The following is a 23,726-nucleotide window of genomic DNA, read 5'->3' as shown; positions in this document are numbered from 1 at the left end:
TTTTTTTTGGTTTTTCTCCGGTACCGGGAACCGAACTCACGACCTTGCGCTTGCCAGCCAGGCGCTTTTGCCGCTGAGCTAAATCCCCAGCCCTGTTCTACCCTCTTGCCTAAGGAATGGGAACAGGATTGGGCCCTGACCCAGGCTGCCAAGGGTGACTCCAGGCACCTTGAACCCAACCTTCCAAAGGGGCCTGTGACTGACCCCCAGGCCAACCCAAACTGGGACTTTAACTAGATGAGCAGACAGTCCCCTCCTTAAAGGAGCTGTAACTAAATGTCACTTGTTTGTTTGAAGGGCTTCGTATGGTGGCACACAGGGCAGTCTGTTTTGACAGGCTTGATGAAACTACCCAGAGAAAAGATAAAAATCCCGCTCAGTTTACCTCCTGTTTGGCTGCCGCCCTCAGGCATTATATGGCCTGGGACCCAGAAGGCCCAGAAGACCAACCTACTTTATTTTTTAGTTTTATTTTTCATATTTTTGAGACAGGGTCTCACTATGCAGTTCAGGGTAGTCTTGAACTCACTTTGTAGCCCAGGATGACCTCAAACTTGCAACAATCCTCCTGCCTCAGCCTCCCATGTGCTGGAATTACAAGCATGCACCACCATACCAGTAATTTTATTACTTACACCAGTAAGTAATTTTATTACTTAATTTCTTGTATATGTAACTTGTATACGTAACCTACCTTAAAAATGAATTTTATTACTTAATTTCTTCCAGATATTCAGAAAAAAGTTAAAGACACTAGAGGCCAGCCCTCAAACCTCACAGTAGGAGTTCAATAACAGGAATGAAGTTGCCTGTGAACAGCACCTTTCCACATTCCAGCTGTTCACCTCTGCCGTAAGAAACTCACAGCTGCAATGCTGGACTGAAATCCCAGTTAACTGTCAGTGGTGCTGCCAGAGCTTCCCAACCCGGGGGAACCTTCCAGGGCAATGCTTCATCTGCTATCAGCCTGGTCACTGAGCTAAGGAATGCCACAGTCTGGGATTTCTCCCCAGCCATGACACCGTCCAGAAGCTCTGGAGGCTCCTGGACCATCTCACGGGCTGAGCTTCAGGTCGCTCTTGAGAGCCAAGCCAAGAGACTGGGATGAAGCTCTTGAGATGGAAAAAGGGCAGATGTAAAGAGCTGACCCAGAGTCAATCACAAAGGATGTGGACTCACCCTCCATCTCAAGAGCTTCTATCCTCCATTCTCTTTGTCCTGCATCTCAGCTATTTCTCGCCTCCATGTTGGCATCACTTCCTATGCGCACATCCGTTCCACCACAAGTATGGGCCAGCACAGGTGCATCCGTTCCACCACAAGTATGGGCCAGCACAGACCTCATTTACCATCCCCGCATACAAGAGGGGTCTCAAATCGCACATATTGGCTTCCAGGAGACATGGCCCTCTTTTTCTCCTTCGAGTTTGCCCCTCAGTGACATTACACGAAGGAGTAATACACCAGCCTGAACAGCCCAGCTTTTTCAAACTTCGCTGACAAGTCTCACTTCTTAAAAAGACACAAATAAACCTATAAATGACCTAGTAACCACTAACACTGATCTAACTTTCCAAGCCCCCCTTTGCATCCCGTGCAATATGTCTTCCAGGTTACTGCTTGGATACCTTCCTGCCTACCAGTGTAGTTGCACATCAGTCTTGCTGGCTTCCACTGGTCATGTTGATCACCTGCTAACCTCAAGGCCCCCATTCAGTCAGCACATTCACTTCTCAGCCCCTCGCCAGATGGTCATCGCTCCCTTCCCTAACAAACACTCTGATTTCTGCAGTGGCCATCGTCTCCCACCTGCAGACATGGGTCTGTGGACTGCCTGTGCTCGGACTTCCGCCCACCCTGACTGCTGCCTTGTATCCACTGTTAATTATTCCTCCACATGCCTGATGACAGACTCTAAAAGGCTTTTCCTCCACTAGGAAAACTGAACCCCAGCCACCCCTCCAATTCGTGAAATCAAAGGGCCTTTCAATCACTTCTGGGCACTGTTCTGTAAGCCACATTAAATGTTTGGGATACTGAAACCAGAAAATTTAAATATCTTTTTGGCATTCATAATCAATTTTATCTTCCCAGTCAATGTGTTTTCTTCCTCTGAGGAACCTCCACCTATCTGTGCCTTCCCATCCACTGGGCCGGGACCCGTGTACTGGTAAATCTTACCCCAAATACAGACACAGTCCGAGGGTACCAGAGCCTGCAGGCCACTGCAAAGGCCCAGGCTTGAGAGTGCGGGCCATGCAATTAATTCCACTCCTTGTTGGCCTGGGAATCACTGCTGCAATGGGAACAGGGCTTGAGTCTCACAGCCTCTCTCTTCTACTACCACTCTTTGTCTCAAGACCTAGCTCAAAGCCTTGAGGAGATGGCCGAGACCATTGTCACTTTCTAATCCCCAACTGCATCTCTGGCATCAATAACTCCTCAAAACTGAAGAGACCTGGACCTCTGAACAGTTAAGAAATACTACCCATTCATCTTCTTAGGGGAAGAATTCTGTTTTTATGCAAATCAATTGGGCATGGCATGAGATGCAGCTAAAAGACTTACTGAAGGGGTCTCAGAAATTAGACAGCACATGTCCGGCTCTTGGCATAATGTCTGGGGATGGGCCTCATGGCGCCTTCCCTTAGCAGAACTCCTGGTCTCTATAATCCTCCTCCTCTTGTTCGGGAAATGCTTTTAGACTGCTGTCAGTTCTTACAGGACTGCATCTGAGCAATCTCTTCTTGGCAATTGTTGCCCTTCTCCTTGCCCTGATACAAAACAGTCCCCAAGGTTTTCCTCCCCACTCTGCTGCCCACTCAGCCCTGTGTCACTCCCAAAGCAGCCAGGAGAAATGATGCCCCTCTACCTTTTCCTTCTTCTCCCTTTGGTTTTCAGTAACAAAAACACAGGAATATCAGGCTCCATACAGCACCCAAGTTGTTTGTGAGAAGCAGTAATTGTTCTCAGAGAAAACCTAGCTCAGCACCGGTGCTACTGCCCTTAGCAAACACAGGATTCCATAAAAGAAGAGATAAGGCAGAGCATGGAATCTTCCAAGTACCAAGACATCTTGTAACATCCACACATTTACACTGGATTCTCTGATGACTGACCACTGAGGCAGAGACACTCTGAGAACTTTAATCACTAATATTTGCTAAGACCTCACCTAATGTGTCTTGCCTTCTTTCAAGCCCTGTAAAGAAGATTGCTTCCCTTTGTTCCCCATAGATGGTCTTTTAGCTCTCCACCTCCCTGCACCCATGTGTCAAATCATATGCCTTACTGTCTTCACATGTCTGTAGAGCGGGCTCTGCCTCACTTCGTTCATTACACTACATTCTATCGTGGATACTGAAACTAACAAATGTGTCTAGGAAACACCTGTTCCCTGGAATTGCATGCTTGCTCATGCTCAAAAGGCAAGAAGCATTCTTGAGTGGATCCTATATCTAAAAGTTCAATGAGTAAAAATCCTTCTGTACTTTGATTTTACAGTAGCTGGTGTTTGTTGTTTCAGGTTTTGAGCAAAAACCCTAATCTATGGCAAAAAAGTGCAGAACTAAATTTTCATTTTCAAGCACCTTGCATTCTGTCACAGCAAACATAGCTCAGGGTAAGAAAAAGGCTAACTATAAGTTATCTTTTAAATGTGCAATAATACTTTGTAATATACACACCAGCTGGACCTCTCACTGGCCTGGGTCTGAGAATTTCCCAAAAATGAGATAAGGGATTTAACCCACCCTAAACATAGAATGTTTGGAGGTTCACTGACCCCACTATGAAAAAAGAATTTTCAAATTAGTCATTCAAAGGCATAGAAGAGGTTTTACCAGGCAGAAATTAAAGGTGCACACTCAAAGAAATGGAGCGAGGGCCTTCAAGAAAGAGACGTATTCCATGAGACAGAGATGGGTACAGGGATGGTGTCTTCCATGTCTTTAAGCAGAGTGACATAGGATGTGTCTGTCCCACTGTCTTTCAGGTTACTTGCCTGGCTGACTATGTCAGAATGTAAACCATTTAGATGTGCTTCAAGTAGAAATATGCTGTCCACTCATACTATTGCTTCCTTGATGATGGAAGAAGCATAATTTACAGATAAAAAGTACCCATTCAGATCCCAATTTTCAGGCTTACTCTGTTTTCAATACCTTCTTCTTCTTTTCTTGTTGAGTGAATTTCCTGGAGGAAAAAAAAGCCTCAGTGAACTTTTGTGTTTTGAAAATTTTAAAATCCTGGATTCGTTGTCTATTTTTAAAAATTTCTTCTGCCTGACCCCCAGATCTTAGAGAATACCTTTGTTAGCTATATTTCTTTGCCCAAATATCAACCCAGTGAAAAGTTGTACTACATACGGTAGAGGCTTTGTCATAGTAAAATGATGACAGGCATACAGGTGGGTACTGAATGAGCATCTGTCCCTAGAGAAACAGGTGTATATTTAGTGTAAACTGTTTCTGAATAAAGAAAACACAACCAAAGCATCTTACAACATTTATTTCCAAGTATTAGCAAGCCGAGCAATTGCATTTCTCCCTTTTTAGGTGTACCTTCACATTTAGTACACTTAATAGCAAAAACATCATGGAGCCATACACCTAGTACAATAAATCTCAAACTTTCTCTGAAAATTTAGTAAAAAGAAAGAAAACAAGTATTGAATGAGGATCAAGACACTGGCTTAAGTAATACCATCTTGTCACTCTTTGATTATATTTACTTCTTTAACTTTTTCTGCCCCTGAGCCACTCTGTCTTGCAGTACTTTTGGGTTCTAGGAATGTGAGGTTTGATCTACAAACATCTTTATGACAAGGGACACAGTATATCCACAAGCTAGAGCAAATCTCACACAATAGATTACTTCATGATGAATGTGTCTCCCCAATGCCATGGCAATTACTCTATGTGAAAACTCTAGGAAAAATTAAACCAGATTGGGGACCAAATTACCTTGTGAAGAAATGATAGCTTACCTGGAGTTTCACAGAGCCAGTCCTGATATAATAATCAGCCAGCCCACAGCCTGACTGGGATTCCTCAAACTCCCAGCTCTGCAAACACCCCCCAAACAAGAAAACCCCCCAACTCTTCTCTTTTCTTCCCTTTTTTCTATAAAACTCCAAAGTTTCTGTCAACCCTTGAAGACAGATATTGAGCCTCTTCATCTGTCTTTCCAGCATGGCCACGGTGATTAGACCTCCTTTTCTGCACTTTATCACTGCTTATCTCTTTAACTGGCACTGCAGGAAGGGTGAGTGAGGCTGGTCTGTTAGGAAACCTGAAGGTGAGGTTTTTACCTTAAATCTTTAATAACAGTCTCACTCAGTGGGCTGTTATGTTGTTGTTACCCATTTTGATGTACACCCTTGTTTGTTTTAGTTCTCCTCAAAGTTGCTTAACATTTCATTTCCATAGTTTGTAGAGAGTAAGTGATCATTTAATCCATTAGACACAAATAATCACCACAAAATTGTTAATTGTTTTCTCAAAGTCCCAAGGTTATCTGTATATGTTTCTTTTGTTTGTTTTGTTTTTGTTTTTGTTTTTTCTCTGGTACCGGGAGTCAAAATCAGGACCTTGTACTTGCCAGGCGGGCGCTGTGCCACTGAGCTAAATCCCTGGCCCGCCCACTTCCTGTCCTTTTCTAAGCTATACTCACACAGTCAGGGACTTAAAGAAGGAAAGGAAGTGAGTAAGTTCTCTGAACTTTATTAATCCATCACCTGATACCCACTAAAATGTATGGAATATCACTTACCCCACATTTCCCTTCTTTTTGTGATGTGTTTATATCTTAGAAGAAAGAACCGTGCTGATGTTTTTATTTCTATTTTTTAATAGCTGATCACTTGCTTTATCATATGTGATCAAAACTGTGCCATCAGACACAGACATTTATTCCATGAGAGCAGTTCTACAAACCATGCTTTTAATAAAAGAAACCTCTGCCCAAGAGGTCCTGGAAAAGGAATGCAGAGATTTACAAACACTTGCAGCTCTTCAACCTCTGCAGCAGAAGCAAGGCCATCCTTATTATGCTCCTGACAAGAAGTATCCTGCCCGAAATAGGATGCTGGTGTGTGTATAAATGATGCTTGGACTCTGAAGAACTTCTTGTTTTGTTTTGTTTTTTTTTTTTTTTTTGTTTTTCTCCGGTACCGGGAACCGAACCCACGACCTTGCGCTTGCCAGGCAGGCGCTTTTGCAGCTGAGCTAAATCCCCAGCCCCTGAAGAACTTCTTGTTGTGGTGATAGGAGGCCTTTCACTTACTGCTGCGCATGGGACAACCAAAGATAGTGATGTTGTCCAAGTGTTTGAAGTGTTGTGTTCACGCCAGCAAAGGCCTGGCTCACCTGCTCTATAGGATTATGTTTCAGTCTGGGGTGAAGATCAAGTCTACCAATCAAACCTCCATGCGGAATGCTAAAAGGTTACTCACCTCCTGTGCGCGTGGTCTCCATGGACACACGCTAACCCGCGGAGGAAAGAGGGGTGATACCAATAGGCTCTTGAGGAAGTTGGCCAGCATCTCTTGCCCCTGCTCAGCCTCCAAGGCACCAGATTGACTGGCCGTGTGTGAACCTGCAGCCCACAGAGTGAGCCCCAGGGCTGTCCAAATAAAGTTTAAATATACTTAGGACCAATGGCAAATCATCAGCTGCTACCACCACTCAGTAACCCATGAAAATTTTTGTTAATGGACTAGCCTTATTTGTGTCCATAAGTACTGTTTCCCATCGCTTTTCTTTACTTTATTTTCTTTATTTTTCAGGCGGAGTCGTGCTACATTGTTCAGTCTGGCTTTACACTTCTGATGTAACCCAAGCTGGCCAGGTGCTCATGGTAATGCTCTTGCTCAACCTCCCAGTGCTGGAATTACAGATATGGGCCCCCCCGCCAGATAATTTTTTCCTTTTCAATTAGACTTTTGCATGAGTTTCTGTACTTCTTGGCCTGGTTTCCTTTTCTTTTTTATTTTGGAGTATATTGTAATTGTTTCACTTTTTAATTGTTATTAGTACATTTTGACAGTGCGTATTGATTATCTCCCTTTTAGGGAAGTTGGTACGTGCACATAACACATCTGAATTCTTTTGTCATCCTCATTCCCTCCTCCTTCTTCCCTTCCTCCATCTCTTAATCCCCTCACAATTTGAAAACAGATCTGTCTCCCCATTTCCTATTCTGTACCTTTTATTTTGCTCTTTATTTATATTTTGGGTTTCTTACATAAGATAAGCCATGTGATATTGAACCTTACATGTCTGGACTATTTCACTTAATATTAGGCCCTGGTTTTCAATTTCTACTATTACTTAGTTAGAAGATCATATCTCTGGTATCAACACATAGGGTCTAGAGCCACGAAGATGTAAGAGATCACATGAAAGCTTATCCTTGAATACTGCTTGGAATATAAAGTTTTAAAAGTAGCAAACATAGCAAACAGCATTTGTTTGATACCTAAAATATGCTATAGTAATAGTTTTATGAAGCCTATGTAATTTCGTTTTCACTGCAAGCATTGTAGAAGTATGTATTCACATTTTTATAGTGAAACAAATTGAGATTCAGCAACAATAAATAATCTCACAAAACCAAATAACCTATTAGTTGTATAAACTTGATTTGCATCAAAGATGATTATTTATGGGCCCAACTCAGGTGACTGCTCCCATTCAGAATTAAAAAAAGGAATGCAATTATCTTAGGTATAAAGGACATGAAAGCTAGGTCGTACTTCTGTTTGGAGAGGAAATTTTAAGTTAGAAATACAGATATAAATGAATTATACTTCTCCAATCTCATAACATACAATTTTTCTATTCTGCCTCGGACATCAGCAACAATATTCATTCATGATTCCCAAAGTATATGAACTTCATGTTTCTAGTACTTTTATTTTCACTGGTTTCCAAACTAAAGACCTGTTATTCCCATTAAGTTTTATTTTTCTCTTAAAACCCAACTGACAGTACCCCTGCCCTTTTTAAACAACTCTTTATAGATACAAACTCTACTCTTCTGAAATGAAAACACTGACTACTGTGCTGTATGCAGTGTAAAAGACCTGCAGGGCATGTGTTCAGGAGGCTGTGGGTAAATTTTCTGAGCAAGAACAAGATATCCAGCTCAGGATGTGGTTACAGTCTCTCACACAGGAAGGAAGCTGAGGCAGGAGTTCATGCCCACCTGAGACACATATGGAAAAGAAGTGCTGTCATTGAGTTTTGAGAAGCAGCCCAGGTAGGAGGGTGGAAAGGAACCCAAGGTTCAGGACTAACCTTAGAAGTGACTGTCCAAAGTTTCTAAACAATTGACTGCTGTAGATACCTCACACAAGGTTAGAGATCCACTAGTGGCCTTTTGTGTCTGGCTTATTTCACTTAGGCAAATGTCCTCACCATCCATCTGTGCATCCCACATGGCAGGATTTTCTCTGAAAGGATGAACGAGATTCTTTCATGTGTATGCAATGGCTTTGGTTTACTCATCCATCTTATGGTGAGCATTTGTCTTGCTTCCAACTACTGAGTGTTGTAAATGATGAATGTTCAAATACTTCCTGAAGATCATGATTTTAGTTCTCTTAAGTGTACACCCAAAAGTGGGAAGGCTGGATCATATGGCAGTTCAATGTTTAATTCTTTGAGGAGTCTCCATCCTGTTTTCTGTCCCATCTAAGACCATTTCACACTCCAATGGACAGCATCCTAGGCCCCACGGTGTATATGCAGAATGCCTCCCAAAGCCTCACAGGTCCAGAGGCTGGATTTTGGGAGAGGATTGAATCATGGAAGATATTATCCCCATCAGCAGATTAATCTACAGATGAACTTATCTCTGAATGTGCTATTAACAGATTGTCCTGGTCATAAAAAGTCACTGGGGGAATGATGACCTGGAAGCTGTATCACCTCTCTGGCTCCTCCTTATTTCTTAGCCTCCTGGCTGCAGTGCTGTGAGCATTTTCTTCTGCTGGACTCTTGCACCATTCCCTTCCTGCTTTGGAGCCAGCCAACATGGACTGAAAATGTGGGCAAAAATAAACCTCTCCTCCTTTAAGTTATGGGTGTTAAGTATTGTGTCAGGGTAATGAGAAAGTTACTATGACAGATTTTGGTCCCAGAGAAGTGAGATCTTGTTCTAACACTACTTGACCATGTGGCTTAGAAGCCTTTGGAGCTAGTTCTACAGAGGAGTTTGGAATGACTTGGAGATGCCTTTGAAGGAAGCCCCAGAACTCCCTACGCTGAATTGATGGGAGATTCTGGCCAGAGCTCAGAAGACAAAAATGCTCAAAGAAATGCAGAAAGTAGAGGTCAGACTCAGGATGTATCAGTTGGGAACAAGGGCTCCTTTGGCAGTTGGACTCAAAGCCATATTTGTTACACTTTGGCAGAAAATTTATCTACATTTTGACCATGTCCTAAGACTTTGCAAGAGATCGAGATAAAGTGCAGTGGACTAATTACTCTAGCAGAGGAAATTTCAAGGTACCCCAGTCCTCAGGTTGTGGCATTTGTATTTTCTTCCCTCAATAATATTTACTTATTTATTTATTTAAATTAATTAAGTTTATTGTTACATTTTAGGTATACATAATGAGCATATTCACTATAGGGAATTTGTAACTGTGTGTGATGCAACTTAACTCTGTTTTTTCCCATTCCCCTACCCTCTCTTCAACCACTCTTCCCTTGCCTATTCACAAAAGCTTTGTTTCCATTTTTTCCTTCTCTTCTCATCATGTTTCCTTTTGTTTTCTCCCCTTCTCCCTCCCCAGTTCCCCATCCCATTTGAACATTTTCTTCCTATTTCACAATATCTATTCTATGTTTTTGTCTTTGCTTACACCTTCCATTTCTACCACCAATGAGGTATTTATATGTGTGTGTCCGATTTATTTCACTTAAAGTATGACCCCAAAGTGCAGCTACTTTGCTAGAAATGTTTCAACCTTATCCTTCTTTATGGCAGAGTAGTACCCAATCATACAAAAAAAAAAAAAAACCCTTACATTTTCTGTATACATTCATCATTTGATGGGAATTTGGGCTGTACCACTGTACCACTGTGAACATGGCTGTGCATACATTACAATGCTATGATGCTATCAATTCTTTGGGTAAGATACCAAGAAAACAATAGCTGGATTGAATGGAACTTCTATTCCTAGTTTTTTGAAGTCTCTCCACACTGATTTCCTCAGTGACTGCAGAAGACTACATTCCCACCAGCTGTGGAAAAGGGTTCACTTTCCCCACAGCCTTGCTAGCAGTTGTTCTTAGTTGACTTCCTAATAACAGCCATTTTTTCTGGGGTGAGGTGGAATCATCATTATTTAAATTTGCATTTCTTGAATCATCAACAATGTTAAACATTTTTTCATACATTTATATGCTGTTTCTACCTCTTCATCTGAGAAGTGTGTATTCACTTCAGATGCACATTTTTGGACTGGGTCTTTAAATTTGGGGGGGGGGGTCTGTGTTTTGAATTCTTTATATATTCCAGATAGTAGTGCTTTGTCTGAAGAACACCTAGGAAACTTTCTCCAACTGTAAGTTGTCTCTCCACACTGTTGGTGGTTTCTCTTGCTGTGCAAAAGCTTTTTAATAAGATGAGATCCCAGTTGTTGATTCTTTATGATAGTTCCTGTATGATTGGGGTTTTATTCATAAAGTCTCTGCCTCCACCAGTGTCTTTAAGGGTTCTGCCTATTCTATCTTCCAGCAGATTTATTGTTTCTGTTTAATATTAGCTCTTTGCTCCATTTTGATTTTAGTTTAGGGCATAGTGAAATATATGGGTCTTGTTCTAAATTTTCACATCTGAAAAGTCAGTTTTACTAACAGCATTTTTTTTTATTCTAAAGAAAAAAAATCTAACAAAATGACAACAATGAAGACAAAACCAAAAACAACACAGAAACAACAAAGACAATACATGACCACAAAATAAAATGATAAGAATTAACAATGGTTGCCACATTACATACTATTAACTTCAACAAAATTGCTCAATCCACTGTATATAAGAATGCAAGACTGATCAAACAATCAAAGACAATAACAAGTAATAAAAAAAAAACCATTGGAAATGATGCAGATCTTCACCATGAAATATGGTAGGAATTCAACAATGGTGCTTATATTGCATATTGTTGTCTTCAAATCAGTCCTTCTGATTACCAGATACAAGTGAGAAAATTTGGTCAAGAAAAAAGAAAATTTTGAACATTAATTGTTCCTTTCAATAAACCACGGACATCAGCAATACACCTATCCCAGCTATCCTTGTATATACATATAAATTGTTTTTCACTATAAAGAGAAAAGAAAAAAAAACAAATAATGAAAATAAATACATAAACAAAACAGCATAAAAACAATAAAAATTATACAGAATTTCAAAACAAGGTGATAGGACATTAACAATGGTTGTTATGTTATATAATGTTATCTTCAAAGTGGTTGTTCAGATAACTAGATATAGGCATGTAGAATTGATCAAACAATTACACATTTAACTGTTTCTTTCAATAAACCAATAGAAATTAGTAGTACAATTATCTTAGCTATCGTGTGTGTGTATATATATATATTTCCTCTTTGTCGTTCTTTTTCCTCACCGCTCCTTCATCCCAGTTGCTCCTTCCTAATTGAGCAGTTTCTTTCCGTTTCACAATATCTATTGTACCCTTCAGATTTTATTTACTCTTTCAGGTTCTTATAGTAGCGAGGAAATGTGATGTTTACATATGTGATTCTGATTTATTTCACTTATGAGTATGGTCTGTAGTTGCTTGCATTTACCTATAAAAGCCTCAAGTTTATCTTTCTTCATAGCTGAGTAATACTCCATTGTATAAAACTACCACATCTTTTTTATCCATTTTTCAGTTGATGGACATTTGGGTTGTTTCCAAGATTTAGCTATTACATACTGTGCTGCTATAAACATGGGTACACATATATCGCTGTGGTATGTTTCCAGTTCTTCTGGAAAAGTACCCAGGAGGGGAAGTACCCAGCTGGGCTGAATGGGACCTCTAATCTTAGCTTACTGAGGAATCTCCAGACTGATTTCCACAGTGGTTGCACCAGTCTACACTCCTACCAGCAGTAGAGAAGGGTTCCTTCTTCCCCACAGCCCCTCCAGCATTTGTTGGTGGTTGATTTCTTCATGATAACCATTCTTTCTTGGGTGAGATGCAATCTCAGTGTTGTTTTAATTTACATTTCTCAAATGACTAATGATAAATGTTTTTTGGTGCATTTATTTGCCATTTGTATTTCTTCATGTCAGAAGTGTGTATTCATCTCAGAGGCCCATTTTTGTATTGGTTCTTTGAATTTTGGGGGCCTGTGATTTTTTAATACTTTATATATTCTAGACAGAAGTCCTTCATATGAGGGACAGTTGGCTAAAATTTTTTCCCAATTGTGTTCTCTTTTCACCCTGTTAGTGATTTCTTTTGATGTGCAAAAACTTTTCAATAAGATGAGATCCCATTTGTTGATTCTTTTGAAGGATTTCCGATGCAGTTTGGTTTTACTTCATGAAGTCTCTCCCTACCCCTATGTCTTCAAGATTTCTGCCTGCTTTCTCTTCCAGTAGGTCTAGTATTTCTGTTTTAATATTTAGATCTTTAAGCTATTTTGACTTTATTTAGGTGCATGGTGATAGGCATGGTTCTAGTTACAATCTTCAGCATGTGAACAGCCAGTTTTACCAGCACCATTTATTAAAGAGGCCATCTTCCTTCCAGTGAACATGTTTGGCCCTTTTGTCAAAGATAAGGTAGCTTAGTATGTCTGTATGGCACTGGCAAAAGAAAAAGTAACAAAGATGAAGATCAAAGTAGCAAAGATGCAGAAACAGCTCATTGACTTAAATATCACCCACAGCTATTTTCTTTGTGGTTACCAGAAGAATTATATGAAACATTTTATAGGCATAAAAGTTTAAATTGATAATATCTTCAATCACATATGAAAACTCTACTCTTTTACGTTTTTCCTATATACTTTATTTTGTTGTTGCATTACAGATTAGGTTTTAGAAATATTTATATCTATTAAGTTCCTTGGTAGTTATAACTATTCTTATACTTTTATTTTTCCTTTTGTACCCAAATTAAAATTAATTTACATATTACCACTATATTATTACAAGACCCTGTATTTGTTTATATACTTACTTTTATCAATGAGTTGGATATTTTAATGATATTTATACATTATCTTTTCTGCACTATATTTAAAAGTTATTTACATATAACCAATAATATAAGGGTCTGCATTTGTCTATCTATTTATCTATATTGGTGACCTGTATATTTCCATATGCTTTTGTGTTACTGTCTAGGTTATTTTTGTTTCAACTTGAATGGCTTCTTTTACAACTTTTTTGTGAGGAAAGATAGGTAGTCAGGTAATCCCTCGGCTTTTGGTTTTCTTGCAACTTCTTTATTTCTTGGTCTTTTTACAGGAAGTTTTTCCACATATGGTATTCTGGTTGGTAACTTTTCTTTCAAATTTTTTGAGGCATTCTGGGGCTCAAACTCAGGCTGCCTGAACACTGCAATGCTAGCCCCTTAAAAATTTTGGTATTTCATTTCATCCTCCTCTGGTCTGTAGTGTTGCTAATGAAAAATTACCGGATTATTATGGACCCTCTTTTTATCTGACATGGAATCCTTATTTTGCTGCTGTCAAGATGCTGCTTGTCTCAGTGTAGATCCTTTGAGCTCAAAATTTTAGTTTGGGATTTTGAATTTCCTGCATCTATGACTATTTCCTTGGATATATTTGGGAGGCTTCCAACCGTCATTTTTTAAATACGTTCTTCACTTCCTTCTCTTTCTGTTATCAGAGATTCCCAACATGGGGTCTATGTGTTGTTTTCCTTAGTCCCTTATATCTATTTTTCATTTTTCAGCTTTGCTGCTGTTATTGTTTTCATTCAATAATTTCAAATGAATTCCAATTAAATTTGCTGATTCTTTCTTCTGCTTGGTCAGCTTTTGAACTCCTTTGCATTCTTTTAGACATAAAGCTAATTTTTTTCCGTTTAGTTGTATTCCTTAGCTCAATAATTTGATGCTCTCTATAGTTTGTATCTTCTGTTGATCTCCATTTTGCTTATGTATTATTTTCCTCATATCCTCAGTGTCTGTAAGTGTCTCTTGCAGCTCACTGAGCACCCTGAAGCTGCTCAGTTTGAAGGCTTTGTTGGGTAAGCCATAGACCTCCATTTTTAAGGTCAGTCTTTAGTCTGTAACTTCTCTTCCTTCATACTGCCCTTGTACAGTGAAGGACATCTCCCAGTGTTCCAGCTTTACAAAAGATCCTGGTGGGCTCTCAAGCCTTTGGGGATGTGTATCCTTTTGGCTTGTACATGTAATGTCTCAGTTAGAGATGTTGTCTGATTTCTTTTCATCTCTTGAAATCTTTTCATTTCTTCCTCTGTGTTTGTGGTACTTTAGGTTCTCTGGGAGGTATAATAATCCAGCTGTAGGTGTCTTAATTTTCATGGCTACAGGCATCCATACTATTCTGGCTGCCCTTAGCACTCTAAATTAAATGGGGTAGAAACCTGTTCCTCGGATAACATGGTTGACAGCTGGTGATGAACTTGTGACACACAGCTGAATGGAACCGGAGTGTTGCTGGGTGTGGGAGGTCCACGTGAGTATTGTTGCCAACAGCATAAGCGGCAGATCTGGAGAGGAAGTTTAGAATCTGTTGGGAAGCTGTAGGATGTTGTTGGTTTTCCTGGAGGAGCTTGTCATGCTGGCTTTCTTGATGCACTCAGCTGTTCTTATCATCAAAAGAGGTCGGGACCTTACTGCTGCTGAGAATGCCTTCAGTTCACTTTTGGGGAGCTCTGGTCCTCACTTCAACCATCATTTCTTGGTGATGGAGGTGAAGATGGTGCACTGCTCAGTCTCCGGGAGAAGTTTGTCATGTTGGCTTTCTTCCTAGGAACTTGGCTGTTCTCATCAAAGGAGGAGCTTGGGACCTCACTGTTGCTGAGGATGGCTGTGGTACCTTTTAGGGGAGCTCCAGTTCTTGCTTTGAGCATTGTTTCCTGGCTCCAGTGAAGATCCCTCAGCCTGCTGACACAGATCCTTCATCCTGCTGGCACAGACTTTCTGGTTTCCAGCACTGACCTTTGGGCCTTCGCAGTGCAGATCTGTGAAACAGGCCTGCATGCGACATTGTTGTGGGCTCTAAGCCTCCAGTTGGACTCATGGGGGGCATTGTTATGAGCTCTTGGTTTTCAGCTGGAGTCACACATGACATTGCTGTGGGATCCAGGCCCTTAGCTGGATTCTTTGGTCTTTAGTGTGTGGACAGATTTCCTGCACTCTTTTTGTATATGGCTCTTTAGATGACTATCATTAAATAATTCTATAAATTATGTGCCCTGTATTATTTTCCCTTGTCAGCCCCTGGCTGCAACAGATGACCACCTGAGAAGCTGGGATATTGAGTGCACATTCACATCTTACATTCCCCTGTAAGGGCAGTGTTGAAAGTTGAGTGTATTCTGCTGCTTCTGCCTTACTGGTGCCAGTTCAGGAGTGTTTGACATTAGTGCAATGTAATAGCTTTCTTTCCTTCTACTTTTGCCTGACTGTTCTGGCTCTGCACTTATCTGGGTTAAATGCAAAATTTAACTGCTTTTTTCTGAAGTTGTTATAAAAGCTTACTGGAGCATTAAGTCAGTGTCTCAGCCATTTTGCCCAAAATGCGTTAAAGCAATATGCCCTTCTCTCAGCAGAAGCAAAATTTGTGTTTGGCTTATTTACAAAAGAGAACATAATATATAGTTTCTCAGATTCCCGTTACAGCAGATGCAAGTGAAATCCATGCAGATAGTTTAGACTTGTTCACAAAGCTTCCCAGAGAACCTCAGCTTGATCTAGGACAATTTCCTACAGATAGAAAGATATACTGATAGCAAAAGTCACTGCATCTGATCAGTGAAATAGGAAAGGTGAACTTCTGCAGGATCTTATGTCATATTTTTAGTACAGCTCATATTTATCATCTATGAAATGGGAACAATGTTAATTATGTGCTATCAAAACATAATGAAACCTTACAGTTTTATTTAAAACTGCTACTAAGTTACCTTGCTTCAAAGTTGTATATCACTTTTGTTACTAAAATATGATAGAATTCATATTTATGCCCTCAAAACAAATGATAATTAATTGCAAGAACTATGTAAGGAAAATAGACAAAAAAAATTTCACAAGTAGTTTGTTTTAATCAACCACATCATTAAATACAGGTGTTTGCTGTGAAAATGGTTTTCTTTAGAGCCAATTCAATTGAGAAGAAATATAAACTAGCAATGTTCACCCTAACAGAAAATATTTTAAAAAACCTATTTAGCATTAAAATTCCATCATACCAGTGTTTAGGTTACAATCAGGAGTAAAATAAGATCATTCTGAATACCATGGCAAGAGAAAGATTTGTTATCCACATCACTTTTTTCCTCACCACTGAGAAAATTACAGTCTTTTATGGAGAATGTTTTTATGGTGTTCCAATAAGTACCTCTACAGGGAGCTGCCTGAAACATTTGAAAAAGTTTAACAGGTCCCCAAAAGGGCAAGGCTTGTTCTCCTCGCCTTTCTTTTCAAGGAATTACAACAGCTAAATTTGCCAGTGTTCAACACTCACTGTAACTACCAAGGGTACTGAGTGCAAACTTGATTATTAACCTTGGGTTGTAATGTGAAAAACCTGTTCTAAAATTTTTGCAGAATAATGACAAAGTTTTTAACTAAATAGATACCTTATCCTCTATATAACTGTTGAATTTTCTTTTTCAATTTTTTTTTTCCCAGTAATATTACCCTTGAGTGAAAAATATCTAACTTTTAGGTGTGACTACCTGGAGTCCTCACACTAGAAAAGCAACGCTGGAAGTACAGCTTGGTGTACTGACCTAGCAGAAATTTTAATTGCTTTTGTTCTTTATTTATTACTTGATTTTGGAAACTTTATTCCTTCCAGGACTGTAACTGATACAAGGGAAGGAAACTCCCAACCTGAACGATATCTGGGATGAGTTCATGTTCTCTAAAATCGAAAAATGAATTTTAGGAACAATGGAGGTTAAGAGCAGAATATATTTATTGAGGGAAAGAAAGCTTCCATCCAAGAGAGGAACAGAAGGGGGCCGAGTGGGTTGCCCGAGGACCTTGCCCTTCCCAGGGACTTTATACGACAAAACTCCGAGGTGAAGCGGGCCCAAGACAGGGGGAAAATGGGAAATTACAAGGTGGGTATGAGGTGGGACAAAACTATGGTCAGCCAATAAAATTACAAGTATATTGTTCCGGTAAAATTGATTAAATTGGGATCAAATGGGGAAGCGAGTCACCTAGTAAGCGGGTATGAATATAGAACAGGGGCTTTTCCTGTAGGGGGTTGGGCTAGTGCCTCTTCCTGGCTTTTTCAAGGTGATCTCTACCTATTTAGAATGTCAGTCCCTGATGTTTGCACCTAGGGAGGTATGTGGGTACATTTGTTTAGTCCTTTGTCTTAAGGTCTGGCCCACAGAAAATTTATCTCCTTTTGCAAGGTATCTTGTCTTCCATACTGGTTCCTTGGAGGGTCTGGCCTTCTTTGACTGCCTATAACATTTTTATCTAACTCAGCTGCCTAGAACATAACTATAGCCTTCTTGGAACCATCTCATTGAATCTTTGGGCTTTAAGAAATAACAAAACTCTAATGACCCCAAGATTTACACTCTGAGGGAGGTCCCTTAAACTTGACCCAATGACTTCCTGAATATCTCTACTTGGGTGTTCAAGAAGCTTCTCAAGGTTCTGTGTCCCCCACTCCAATCACAGGAAACCAAGGGGTGGGCTTTTTATATACAGTCACACTCAGTCACACTTTCCATCACTAGTATCCAAAAAAATACTAAAATGTCCTACTGGTTCTGCCTCCAAATTCCTGAAACTTCACCTCCCTGCTAAGGTTTAAGACTTCCAAACCCTATATCAAGGCAGTTGTGTCATGGTACTTCTCATCTCTGTGGCATGTTCTACTACCCTCCACTCACTTTCTGGGAGTGAACCACCTGTGGGCCTCATCTGGCCACAGAACTTCCTGCTAATAAAAGCCATCTCTGCTCCATGTCATAGAAGTCCACTTCTAGAACTTGATCCTTTGTAACTCTTGTAGTTCAACTCTCAGATTTTGCTTTGAATTTTATTTCCCAGTGATACATAAATATTTGGTGATCCAAACACTGTACTTTCCCACAGGTTTTCACCCTATGTACAAGTTCTTGGGAGAATTTACACTAATACTAAAACCAGATATACATCCTTCTATGGCTAAACTGTTGCCAAGGATCAAGAATGCAAATTTGATCACTAACCTTGGGTTGTAATGTGAAAAGCCTAATCTTAAATTTTTGCAAAATAATGATAAAGTTTTTAACTAAATAGATGCCTTAGCCTCCAAAACTGTTGGACTTTTGCTTTTTATTTTTTTTAATTTAAAATGTTACATATATTTTAAGACACCTGAATTAAGGGTAAGAAGGTGAACTAAATAGAGTAAAATCTACACAACATATCAAAGATGCAAACTTTCTTAAAATCATGCTGTAGAAAAGATAAAGAATAGCACAATGGGACATAGGCCTGGTGTAATCAAGAAACTTTCATGATATTTGATTTTTAATCCTTTGTAAGTACAATAATCTCCAAAAGATTTGGCAATTTTTTTTTCTATTTCCTGTCTGCTAACATAGACACAGATTTGCTTATGATAAAGCTAATTTTAAGAACACACAAATGTTGAGCACGACAGTAATATTAAATGCAGCAATCCAGAGTAAAGAAGGCTAAAAGATACTAAACAGATGCCTTTGACAGAAAACTAACCACCCAGTGTGACTATCTGGAATCCTCACACTGGAGAAGCAATGCCGGAAGTACTGCTTAGTATACTGACTCAGTGGAAATTGTAATTGTTCTTTGTTCTCTATTTATTACCTAAGAACAATTTATATACTTAAATAGTCCCTATAGACAATCTGCGTCCATCTAAATTAAACGTATTCTACCATAGTATAGTTATAAGGCCACAATATTTCTTTTGTACAAATCCCTTAATGTAGTGGGTTTTTTTTCTTTTTCTTTTTCTTCTTTATGTATGTAGTGATTTTGTTTGTTTACTTGTGTTTTTTAAGACAGGTTCTCACTATGTAGTTGGGGATGGCCTTGAACTCACTATGTGCCCAGGCTGGACTCAAACTCATGTCAATCCTCCTGCCTCAGCTTCCCAAGTGCTGGGATTACAGGTGTTCTTCACCAAACCCAGCAATATAGTGATTTCAATAACAGTGTTATTCATTCTTTGAAATACAAAGTGTTTTAACTGAATGAAGATTTGACATTTTTAAATGCTACATACATCATGACTAGTATATTAAAATTATCTATACTTTTTATATCTAATATCCAAAGAAAATGTACTACTAAATTCTTACAGTAGATATTAGTCTGCCATGTTTATTAATTGATTTCATAGTTATTACTATAGATCAGCATGATTTTATTGGCCATTCTTTCACTTTGCTATCAGAAACAACATGTACAGTGTAAACAAGTGCTGCTGTCACCCAATAATCATTATGGTGCTTCAAGTTCGCTGTCACAGCCTCATATACAAATCCCTACCTTATCAGCAAGGTTGGATCCTGCTTTTCATTCAAAAGTGGTGGTGGGGGTTGTCAGATGCCTTCCAGTATAGACCCATGTCTTGGTTATTTATCTCTCACTGAGACGAAATACCTGATGTGCACAATTAAGGAAGGAAAGGTTTATTTAGCTCACAGTTTGTGGAAGTTTCAGTCTATAATCAGCTGGCTCCAAGGTAGGGTAGCACATGGCAGATCAAAAATTCATGGCAGCAGAAGACAGCAAAAGCAGCAAGAACAAAAAGGGGAGGAGTGGCTACAAGCAACCTCTTTCCCTCCCTTACATTGTATGAAAACTACCTGCCCCAGGGCAGGTGTAGCACTGACACCCGTAATCCCAGCACTGGACCAGTTAATCATAAACTCTGGAAGCCCGCCCATGACTGTGTGAGGCTTTGGGGGGACATCCAGACACAAACCATAACAATCCCCTATCCAATGGCTAGTAGATGAGACAGCAGCAGAGAGAGAAGAAAAACCTTCAAAAATTCTGAGAAAATATCCCCTTTCGTCATAGCACTGGTGTTTCTACTGAGAGTATTTGTGGCTTCAGGTGTTTACAGAGTAGCTCTTTAGGGGTATATTTTCTGGCTGACTTAACCAATCTCATATCCAGTCTGAATTATTCTTCAAGATGCTTTCAATTTCTTTCCTTTTTTTGATGTAATCCCCCTCAGATGGAGAGGTATTCTTTTTTCCAATTCCATGTGTATCTATTTCAGAAGCTCTATTATTATCTTATGCATCTGTGAGGGAGTTGGGCTGTCATGGTAATAACTCTTGGAGCTACTTCAACCAGATTCATTCCAGCAGTACTTTTCCATGCAACCATTTTGAATAGAACCTGAGACTGGAACACTGCTCCCATTCCCATTGTTCCTCAAGTGCAGTTCCACCCAGGAGTCCAGCAAGTTCCCCTCCTGCGGAACCCAGGGACACCACTCTGGGACACTGAGTCAGAGGCTACTCCACTGTGGAGTCTGGGCCCAGCTGCGACAGCACCTTGGCAGTGGTCACACAAGAGTAGGTGTGACATGGACCTGCAGCTCTGCCTGAATTCCCTTTTTCAATTCACCTTGAGATAAATTTTGCAGTGTTGACCCAGCCCCATACCTCACACTATCTCCCAATTTTCATAGCAGATATTAGAAGATTCACAGGGTGCTTCCTTTGTAAGTTATCGATTCTGTCTTTGTGACAATAGAAGCTCTGTGAAGTGCAAGTACCATCCTCCTTTTCACCATTTTTTAACTTATTTCTCTGTGTATATTTGATATTAGTAGAATCTCAATTTTGTTTCCTTTTTTTTTTTTCCTTGAGGCTGAGAATGATGTATGATAGAGTTGTCCAAATTTTGGAATAATAATCCTTCCTTCTCACTGGTTTTTAAGAACAAGTTATTTTTTTGTTAGTTGCTGAGCTCAATAATGGGATGAGGGGAAAAGAAAAGATGCTTCAGAATAAAATGTTTCCTAGACATTAAGAGAAATATTCCTAACACAGAAGATCAAGTGATTAGCACTTTGGCAAGAAAGGGAACAAACTATAATTTTCCAGGGTAGAGAAGAATGTAGGAAATATTCTAATATTTTAAAATTGAAAGCAATTTTAGAACAAAATGATAAGAATTAACAGTGGTTGTTGTATTACATGTTGTCATCTTCAACAAAGTTTCTTAGATTACTGGATGTAAGAATGCAAGATTGATCAAGCCATTAAAGAGAATAAAAAATAAGAAACAAAAAACATTAGAACTGATACAGAATTTCACTAGATAAGATGGTAGGAATTTACCAATGGTTGTTATATTGCATATTGTTGTCTTCAAATTAGTTGTTCAGATTACTAGATATAAGCATGCAAAAAACCCTTTATCGTTTTTATTGGTTTTACTTGTCATATTTTTGTCTACATTGTTGGTATTTTGCTATTGTTCTTTATTAAATTATTCTTTTTAAAATAAAAAAATAAAGGGAACAAAGCTGAAACAAGAAATCAACTTTACTGTCATCAATGTAAATTTTTATTGTCATTTTACTCGAGTGATTGCACTAAGTGTTGATAAAGGAAAACAGTACAGTGGGGAAAAAAAAAATCAGTGTCTTTTCCTCAGTCATCACAAATGTGATGCCTGAGATTCATAAACCAGAGAAATTTACAGAGCAAAATACCATAAATGTATTCATCAAAGTTTTACAAGACATGAGAGCCTTCAAAAAAGAAGAAGCAATGTCACTAAAACATCGTATACTTTATGCTAAGTCAGATGAAAGTTAATAAAAGTGTCTTATGGTGTCTGTGAGCAAAGTGAGCTGTTCAACTATGTTTAATTAAACATAATTTTAAAAAAGTCTAAACTTTTTTAAGACAGAGAGACTGACCAGGTAAGACAGTACCAGTAGACCTGTAAGACAGGTCTACTCAAATTATTTTTTGCCTTTGCACATAACATTCTTTCTGTGCACATTTGGACAAGACACATGGCATAGGAGAAACTTCTAGGGAAAGGAAAGAAGCTCAGAGACCTTCCTAGGTGTTATGAGTTGCTTTGCAGTTAAGAAAAAGGTCTGTTTTATAGCCTGTCTAGTATAGAAAGGAGTAGGAGATACATGGGGAAGAGAAGGTACAGGGACCTATTTTTCTGAGACCCTTGCAATCTCTCTAAACACAAATTCCTCAGCAGGCCAGATTGCCATGCTTCAGTGTATCACCTATTGAGCCCTAACTTTATTAAGGTGTCAAATCAATCAGCACTCCAGAGAGCTACTTAGGGACTTGGAATTGGCCTTACATCTGGAATGATTAGGCTCTGACACCAAGAGGGCTAATAGTTACAAGACCAAACAACCATGTACCATCTTTCTCTCAGAATGTGTGTGGTTGAAAAATAGACTTTACTACAAGGATTTTTTACTCTCTGATAGTCAAGAGCTTCTCAGAAAAATTTCTTGTTAAAATTTATAATACATGCCTCAAGTCTAGTGGAAAGAAGCAACAGATAAACTCGGATTTGATAAACTGATGGACTAAAAGGGAATTTGATGAAATTAAATTAAATTAAATTAAAAATCATACTCTGCACTGCTTATTCACACACAGCGTTTCCACTGGTTAATATTAGCAAGTAAACATAATCATTTACAATGTATTTTAAGAGAAATATCTAAGATTACATTAAACATATGCCTGAAATATTTATTATGTACCAGAACACAGAGTACCTAAATTAATAGTTCTGAAATCTAATAGAGGCTGAGAATAACTGTCAAAATGAAATTTTCAGGAAAATATAAAAGCATTGAGTCTCACAAACATGTGAAAATGAGCTCTAGTTAAAGAAGTTATTTATTGGCTGGGGATTTAGCTCAGCGGCAAAGCGCCTGCCTAGCAAGCGCAAGGTCGTGAGTTCGGTTCCCGGTACCGGAGAAAAACCAAAAAAAAAAAGAAGTTATTTATTAATATGGTATGTGGGAAGCAGGCAGATATAATCTGTTCAAAACAGCACAAAATCTATGAAATAAAAGAATTTGAGACAAATTTAAATAGATAAAACTTGGTTTCTCTGAGTGGAGGATGTCCATTGAATTCTTTATCAGATGACAAAATTTGCATATTTATCAGTTATTTGTATTTTACAAAGCTTCGTAAAATTATTTAAGGCCAGAAATAGGGCTATAATCTGATAACCTTGAGGATGTACTAATATATAATGCAGTTTTCACTTGAAAGACAACTTTTTTTCTACATTATTAATTTAAGATTGCATAGCAAATATCTACTAGAAACAGAATTGGTTTAGATTAAATTTTCTCCTTCCTTCAAATTATTCATTATATGATTCACACATGTACCTAAAATGATATTGAGGTAGGATAGAATAAAAAAAACCTAACTAGAAAAAATATAAAGAAATCATAAGTAAATAATGTACTTTTTAGGAAGAGTGTAACATCTAA

The 23,726-nt window shown here is 38.9% G+C and overlaps 1 pseudogene; it reads right to left on the bottom strand.

The window, feature by feature from the left end:
* Positions 1-20,806, bottom strand: part of LOC102030153 — a 126,649-nt pseudogene extending 105,843 nt beyond the window's left edge.
* Between the last annotated feature and the right edge of the window lie 2,920 nt (positions 20,807-23,726).

This window comes from Chinchilla lanigera, unplaced genomic scaffold, assembly GCF_000276665.1.
Source record: "Chinchilla lanigera isolate Chin_1 unplaced genomic scaffold, ChiLan1.0 scaffold00053, whole genome shotgun sequence".
Classification (NCBI taxonomy): domain Eukaryota; kingdom Metazoa; phylum Chordata; class Mammalia; order Rodentia; family Chinchillidae; genus Chinchilla; species Chinchilla lanigera.
Note: the sequence above shows the minus strand (reverse complement) of the source record. Positions and strands in the feature narration are given on the sequence as shown.